This window comes from Prunus avium, chromosome 3, assembly GCF_965620075.1.
Source record: "Prunus avium chromosome 3, drPruAviu1.hap1.1, whole genome shotgun sequence".
Taxonomy (NCBI): domain Eukaryota; kingdom Viridiplantae; phylum Streptophyta; class Magnoliopsida; order Rosales; family Rosaceae; genus Prunus; species Prunus avium.
The window spans coordinates 32,217,364-32,225,733 of record NC_142286.1 but is presented as its reverse complement, the minus strand read 5'-3'; the positions used below and the strand labels follow the sequence as shown (position 1 = coordinate 32,225,733).

The following is an 8,370-nucleotide window of genomic DNA, read 5'->3' as shown; positions in this document are numbered from 1 at the left end:
CCTAGCCGCCTAGCTCCCGCCTAGCCGCCTAGCTCCCGCCCAGGCGCCTAGCGCCCGCCTAGCCGCCTAGCCACCCGCCTAGGCCCATTTTTGGAACGCTGCGATTGACTGAAAGTCTGAAACCCGAAATTGAAAAAATTTAGCAGCAAATTTGAGCATGTGATAATTGGATTAATTGGCTATATTTCAGGGGAAGAAATGTACTGGATATGCCATGGCCTGGAAACCTGGAAACCAGGAAACCAGTTGCATCAATCTGCCTTGGCCTGGAAATTTTAGTTGCTGCTGGTGTTCTGCAGGTATGGTTCTTAAAGAAAAAACATATTTCCTACCTGCATTTAGTGGTTAAACGTTTGTCACTAAAACATTAATATAATGCTACTTATTAAAGAAAAAGTAAAACAGATTGAAATACTTTATCGATTGTACTTGAAAAGGGATAAATAAAAAAGAAGAAGAAAAGGTTACATCTAGTGCTTTGTATTTTGGTTCTGTTGAGCTGATCTGTTGTGACCTATTAACCTCTCAATTGTAAATAAATATTGGGAAGAGGGAGGTGAGTACTCTTTAAAATCGCAAACGAGATGATATTTTTTCTGTTTCTTTTGATTAGTGGTTAATGTACTTATTTTCTGATTAGGCACTTTTTAGCATGTCATAATTGGTTTAATTGGCTATATTTCAGGGGAAGAAATGTACTGGATACCCAGGGATTAAGGCTCGTGTGGTTTCGTCAGGGGGGACGTTTGTGGAAGCGGATCCAATAGATTGTTGTGTCACTGATGGAAATCTGGTTACCGCAGCAGCGTGGCATGGCCAACCAGAGCTTATTTCTCAGTTGATGACATTGCTTGATATTCGAGTATCATTCTAGGCACCCTTTACCAGGTCAGCTGCTTCCAAGTAATATATGTAATTCCATAAACGAATAAGAGAATAAAAGAGAAAGAAACGCAGTCAGAAACTCCATGTAATTCAATAAAAGAATAAGAGCATATGTTAAGGTGATGTGTGTATCTGTGAGGGAACAATGTTGCTCTGGTTCTGCTCTATATGTACCAATTGTGGATGGAACTTGTATGTTTGTAACTATGTAATGTTGTTGATTATGATTTTTATGGAAATCCTTGAATCTGCTTTCTGATCTAGCGTTTACATTCCTAGTTTAATGATTAAAATCTATCCTTATTTCGAAAAAGAAAGGCTCCAGAGGATGCAAATGATCCCACCATAATAAGATGCCTTCACCATCTCTTTGTGTTTATGGATAAAGTGTTTTCACTCAAGCCACCCAAACTCATTCTCAACTCTTAAGATAGTTTCTTCTCCACTTCAATTTTATGAACCATTCATGTAAATATCAACAGTTATGCAGTATTATTGAATACTAAAGATTTAAAGTACATCAAATGTTTGGCTCCGGGCATACAACTAGCATTTGTGCTTTACATGAAAAACCAAGAGGAATTCAAACGAAGAAAAAGGATTGTTAAATCACTATTGTTAACAATCCTAGTAGACAGAAAAAAAACATCTTTGCTTTGAAACTAAACATCCAAAGGAAAACTCCCAAATTTTATGTATAAGAGTTGAAATATACTGCTTTAATTAGCACTTAGCGACCTGAAACTTGAGAAAGCGATACAGTGGCGTTGGATGTGGAGGAAGCAGTAGAGGTTGATGTGTCTCCCTTCACTCTCTTATCAGAATCAACAAAAACAGGCCAAGTGAGCGCCCTATTCTCCAAGGAGCTAGTGCTTTTAAGTAGAACTACAACTTCAGACATTGTAGGCCTTTGAGCAGCTGATGGTTGAGTGCACATCAGAGCAATTTCTATAATCTTCTTTACATCTTCTGGTTTGTATTCATTTGGATCCACCAGCTCCACGTGCTTGCCATTCTCATACAGTTTCCATGCCTAATCATTAATGTGAAAAAGAAATAAAATAAAATAAAACATGTTACAATTCTAAATTAAGCGGAATAGAAATCTCAGGGAAGAATTATATATACAGTTTGGAAGTTACCTTTTCAAGTTGAAATTCACCCATAGCATCAGATTTGATTTCACTGCTCTTTTGGCCACTTATGATTTCAAGGACAACCACACCATAACTAAATGTATCCACCTTTTCTGACAATTGGCCATGAATTGCATATTCAGGTGCTGTGTATCCCCAGTCAGTGTCACACAAGATCAAATTAGTGGAGTCGCCCTAGTGTACCGGCTATGTATGTATGTAGTAGATTCATATCACTTTTTGTGTGTGGATAGAACCGTAAGTAGGTCAAAACAAAAGACCGGTATAAATATCGTACAAGAGTAATGATCATATAAATCTCCAGCAGGGGTTGATGCCTGTGGGAATTGAAGTACTTTAACTTACAATGTTCCAGCAAATCTGGTACTAATAAGATGAGTCTGATCAGCTGGGAGAAGCCTTGCCAGCCCAAAATCTGCAATTTTTGGCTGGAAACTATCATCCAAAAGAATATTGCTGGTTTTTATATCTCTATGTATGATGCATACATGAAACTCCTCATGTAAATAGGCAAGACCCCTAGCTGTACCCAGGATTATGTCATTTAGTTGTTTCCAGTTGAGAGAGAGCCTCATTTTGGACCTATTTCCCATGGAAGAAGGAAAAAACAAAAAAACAGATCTTTAAATGAACAAATAAAACAATAAAATGTATATGTAAGTATGCATTTTGAGGTAGCTGAGCTGAAAAGCCTAAAATTATTACCAAATATGAATCTGTCGAGGCTGTCGTTTGCCACGTATTCATATATGAGAAGCAATTCTGGTCCTTTGCTACAACATCCAAGAAGACGAATGAGATTCCGGTGATGAACGTTATTTTAGAGCTCTTTAGCATATAATTTACCCTGTAGACGTCCCCAAATCCTCCTTCTCCAAGTTTGTTTTCTTCATTGAAGTTTTTTGTTGCCGACTTCAAATCTTTATATTTGTAATTCAATGGTCCTTGCAACTCGGCTGCACCCAATATATCACCTAAAAATGAGTAAATTTAAACAATTGAAGACACGTATGAGCAATTTTTTTATGTTTATATATATATAAACATGGTTAGAGTAGGAGCTAATTGAATAATAGAATATATGCGAGAGGAAATGCAACTTTGAATTCTGTGGTTGTGGCAGAAGAATACCTCTGCGAGCAGCCTCGGGCTTTCTTGAAAGTTTGAAATAGGGAAAAAATTTAGCTGCAAATTTGAGCATGTCATAATTGGATTAATTGGCTATATTTCATGGGAAGAAATGCACTGGATACCCAGGGATTAAGGCTCGTGTGGTTTAGGGTAAACGTGGATGGTTCTAGAAAGGCTGCCACTAATATTATTGGAGCAGGAGGTGTTATCCGTGACTCCTCATGTGACTAGATTGCTGGGTTTGCTGTGAATTTGGGCCAAGGTCTTATCCTGGAGGCTGATGTTTGAGGCCTATATTTTGGTCTAAAGCTTGCTGTTGAGAAAGGTATCACTAACCTTGTATTGAAATGGATGCTGCTGTTGCTGTCTCACTTGTTCAACAAATCAATTCATTGCAATGCCATCCTCTTGCTGCTTCGGAGCATAGTTGTTGTGATCTCATGAGACAATTGGAAATTGTCACCTTGTCCACATTTACAGGGAAAAGAATTGTGTTGCGGATTGTTTGGCAAACTAGAGTTATAATATGGACTTGGGAATTTGCTTCTTTGATGAGGCCCCTGTCTGGGTTAGCTCTCTTTTGATGGATGACTTACTTGGTCTTGCTAGGCCTCGACTCATGTGCGGGGTTTAGTTGTTTTCTAGGGGTTTCCCATATTTCACCAAAAAAAAAAAAAAGGCTCGTGTGGTTTCGTCAAGGGGAACATTTGTGGAAGCAGACCCAATAGATCTTTGTGGAAGCGGATCCAATAGATCTTTGGTGTTGTATAACTTACTATGGTGCATGGGATTTGAATCTATATGACTACATGTTGCTGCTGATAAAGCATTTGCGGATCCAAATAAGTGACTCAGATGAGCATCCTTAGCACAGCCGGGTCGGGGAGATTTAGCAGCGACAGAACAATCCGAGACTACGCGGAGAAGACTTGGGGAATTGAACCATGCAAATTCCCTTCTGATGGCTAGCTCACCCTCACCCTCATCCACACCCCAGTAGCAACATTTTACAGATTTGAATGGAAGGTATTGAAAAGAATTTAAATTCTCATTTCCCAATATCGCATGTATAAAAAAAATAATTGAAGAAATAACTGCAGACCAATGAGCTAAAGTGACCTAAAATGATATGACAAAATTGTATATTTAAAGCGTATAGCCGGGCGGCTGTACTTTCTAATTACATTCGAATATTTTAACAGTATAGCCGTTCGGTTATACTCTTTAAATATTAATATATTCGAATACTTTAAGCGTATAGCCGCGCGGCTATACCCTTTAAATATATATATATATATATATATATATATATTCGAAACGAACACGAAGCTTGCACCTCGCTCACAGAAGAAAGATTGCAGTCACAGCCATTTTGCTTCTCCGTCAACTCAAGCTTCGATTTCTTCGGTTTCAGCTGCTTCGTCCTCCGAGTTCAGCACCCAAAAAAGACCCAACCCGCCTAGGAGGCCCGCCCAGCCGCCTAGCTCTCGCCCAGCCACCTAGCGCCCGCCTAGCCGCCTAGCCACCCGCCTAGTGCCCGCCTAGTGCCCGCCTAGGCCCATTTTTGGAACGCTGCGATTGACCGAAAGTCTGAAACCCGAAATTGAAAAAATTTTGCTGCAAATTTGAGCATGTCATAATTGGATTAATTGGCTATATTTCAGGGGAAGAAATGTACTGGATACCCAGGGATTAAGGCTCGTGTGCTTTCGTCAGCGGGAACGTTTGTGGAAGCGGATCCAATAGATCTTTGTGTCACTGATGGAAATATGGTTATCGCAGCAGTGTGGCATGGCCAAGCAGAGCTTATTTCTCAGTTGATGACATTGCTTGATATTCGAGTATCATTCTAGGCACCCTTTACCAGGTCTGCTGCTTCCAAGTAATATTTGTAATTCCATAAACGAATAAGAGAATAAAAGAAAACATGTTACAATTCTAAAGTAATTAAGCAGAATAGAAATCTCAGGGAAGAATTATATGTAGAGTTTGGAAGTTACCTTTTCAAGTAGAAATTCACCCATAGCATCAGATTTGATTTCACTGCTCTTTTGGCCATTTATGATTTCAAGGACAACCACACCATAACTATATGTATCCACCTTTTCTGACAATTGGCCATGAATTGCATATTCAGGTGCTGTGTATCCCCTGTCAGTGTCACACAAGATCAAATTAGTGGAGTCGCCCTAGTGTACCGGCCATGAATATAGTAGATTCATATCACTTTTTGTGTGTGGATAGAACCGTATGTAGGTCAAAACAAAAGACCGGTATAAATATCGTACAAGAGTAATGATCATATAGATCTCCAGCAGGGGTTGATGCCTGTGGGAATTGAAGTACTTTAACTTACAATGTTCCAGCAAATGTGGTACTAAGATGAGTTTGATCATCTGGTAGAAGCCTTGCCAGCCCAAAATCTGCAATTTTTGGCTGGAAACTATCATCCAAAAGAATATTGCTGGTTTTTATATCTCTATGTATGATGCATACATGAAACTCCTCATGTAAATAGGCAAGACCCCTAGCTGTACCCAGGATTATGTCATTTAGTTGTTTCCAGTTGGGAGAGAGCCTCTTTTTGGACCTATTTCCCATGGAAGAAGGAAAAAAAAAACAGATCTTTAAATGAACAAATAAAACAATAAAATGTATATGTAAGCATGCATTTAGAGGTAGTTGAGCTGAAAAGCCTAAAATTATTACCAAATATGAATCTGTCGAGGCTGTCGTTTGCCATGTATTCATATATGAGAAGCAATTCCGGTTCTTTACTACAACATCCACAAAGACGAATGAGATTCCGGTGATGAAAGTTATTTTAGAGCTCTTTAGCATATAATTTACCCTGTAGACATCGCCGAATCCTCCTTCTCCAAGTTTGTTTTCTTCACTGAAGTTTTTTGTTGCCGACTTCAAATCTTTATATTTGTAATTCAATGGTCCTTGCAACTCGGCTGCACCCAATATATCACCTAAAAATGAATAAATTTAAACAATTGAAGACACTTATGAGCAATTTTTTTATGTTTATATATATGTAAACATGGTTAGAGCAGGAGCTAATTGAATAATAGAATATATGTAAGAGGAAATGCAACTTTGAATTCTGTGGTTGTGGCAGAAGAATACCTCTATGAGCAGCCTCGGGCTTTCTTGAAAGTTTAAAATAGGGAAAAAATCCAACAATGAGAAAAAGAAGACCTACACCACCAACTACGACTCCAATAATGACGGCTTTCTTTCTTGAATTGCCTCCTGCGAGATAATATATGAAAAACATTAAATTGTGCTTTCGGGTACTTCCAGATTAAAGACAAAGTACTTTACTAGTACGCATAGGATTGTTCGGAACATCAAATCTGTTCACCAAATGATGTAGTCGGTAACAATATTTCACGTATTCAAATTCGGATCCATGTAAAGCCTAGCTAGCTAATATATTTCTAACAAGTTACATATTTACATGTTGTGATGATGACACATCATTTAGTTGCGGCAAAGAAACCGTTGATCTTGGGTGTTGCAAGTTGGAGATCCACTAGCAATTTTCTAGCAGCTGCACTAAATGCAGTAGCTTGTGATGCAGTTTTATTGCCACAAAGCCCTAAATTTTTTTTCTTGGCCATGAGACTTTTGTTTATTTTTCTTTAACTGCCAAATTCTTCTTATTGGATTATCATTTAAAAGAGAAAAAAAAAAGTGTCGATAGGTTGCTGTATCTTAATTTAGAATTTTCAAACCCAAAACAAGAAATTTCTCTCAAAGATTGCGTTCAAGTTTAGTTTTTTGCGTCAGCTCCAACGTCACTGCGTACACCATATTCAATAAACAAAATTGCATTAGTGTCTACCTAGGTTTGCCGAGTGGCTATACTTTTTGAATTGTGATCTGTATTTTTTTTAAAGATCTTCTAATAGAGTATAGCCGATCGGCTATAGTTTTAAATTGTTCTATTTTCGCGTATGGCCGCTTGGCTATACGTTTCATCGCGTATGTACTTTTAAAAAAAATTCTATTTTCGAGTATAGCCGGTCGGCTATACATTTCTAATTATGGAGTATAGCCGCGCAGACCTGTACTTTTAAAAAGTTATATTTATAGCGTATAGCCGCACGGCTATACATTTTAGATCTTCTATTTTGGAATATAGCCGAGCGGCTATACCTTTAAAACTTTAAAATATAATGGCCTTCCCTGAGTTAATTACTGGGGCTACATAAAGGCCATCCTGAGTTCATTAGGCTTTTTGTGAAGGCACTAGGAGGCAACATAACTGGTTCAGATAGGGGGATCCTGTTTCTCTGTGGGGTAAGTTTTATTTTCCTGTCCAGTATTTGTTTTTTAATGTGCATTGTCCAAGACAAAATATTCTGCTGAAGTTAAAATCTTTAATATTATGATTTACATTGCAGTAACCCTGAATAAACAAAAATGAATGAATAAGGTGAAAATGGTGTATGTGCTCTTGAACCTGTCTTCATGAAGCGGTATACATTTGACACACAATACATGGCATATGTCAAAAGCTTCTTCTTATAATATATACATGCATGAATGGGCATAAAGATAAACTGAAAAGAAGAGGATTGATGGAGATTTTCCCTGTTACAGATAATTCTGAAAGATAGTGAAAATAACCACTCAATATCTATGTAGTTGATTGTAAATTTAAATGTATGTTCTGTTGTGGGTGTTGATGAGCAAGCTTGCCAAATGGTGCATGAACATTTGTGCGGTAATATAAGAGTCAGAAGGTGTGTACTGTAATGCATAATTCTACCAAAAGGCTTGGCTAAGCTAGGCAATTTCAGTTTTTCAGAAGGTGTTAGGAAGAGTTGGGAGTATCATCAATTTTGTAAGAGGGACACTACTACCTATTTTCTGTTTATATAAAGTTGTATCATAGTGAGTATTTAATGACAAGGTAAAAAAGAAACCACCTTGAAGTTGTAATCTGTTTGCCTTTTGCTGATTCTTCTGATTGAGGGTTAATTTACTTATTTTCACATTATGGCCTTATTTTTTAATCATGCCCTAATTGTTGTTAACTAGCTACATTTTAGGGAAAGAAATGTACCCGCGGTGAAGCTTAATGTGGTTTTTTCAGGAGCAACATGGCTGGAACCTCATCTAATAGATCGTTGCTTCACGGTTGGAAATTTGGTTATTGAAGCAGCGTGGCCGGTCCACC

At 38.0% G+C, this 8,370-nt stretch overlaps 1 long non-coding RNA gene and 1 pseudogene across 1 annotated transcript; one reads left to right on the top strand and one right to left on the bottom strand.

Annotated features, from left to right (window-relative positions):
- Positions 1-228: 228 nt before the first annotated feature.
- On the top strand, positions 229-926 carry LOC110745294 (uncharacterized). Its single transcript, XR_015834763.1, has 2 exons — positions 229-299; positions 686-926. It is a non-coding gene; the product is annotated as an uncharacterized LOC110745294 (long non-coding RNA).
- A 689-nt stretch (positions 927-1,615) lies between these two features.
- LOC110745299 (cysteine-rich receptor-like protein kinase 2) lies at positions 1,616-6,805 on the bottom strand (annotated as a pseudogene).
- Between the last annotated feature and the right edge of the window lie 1,565 nt (positions 6,806-8,370).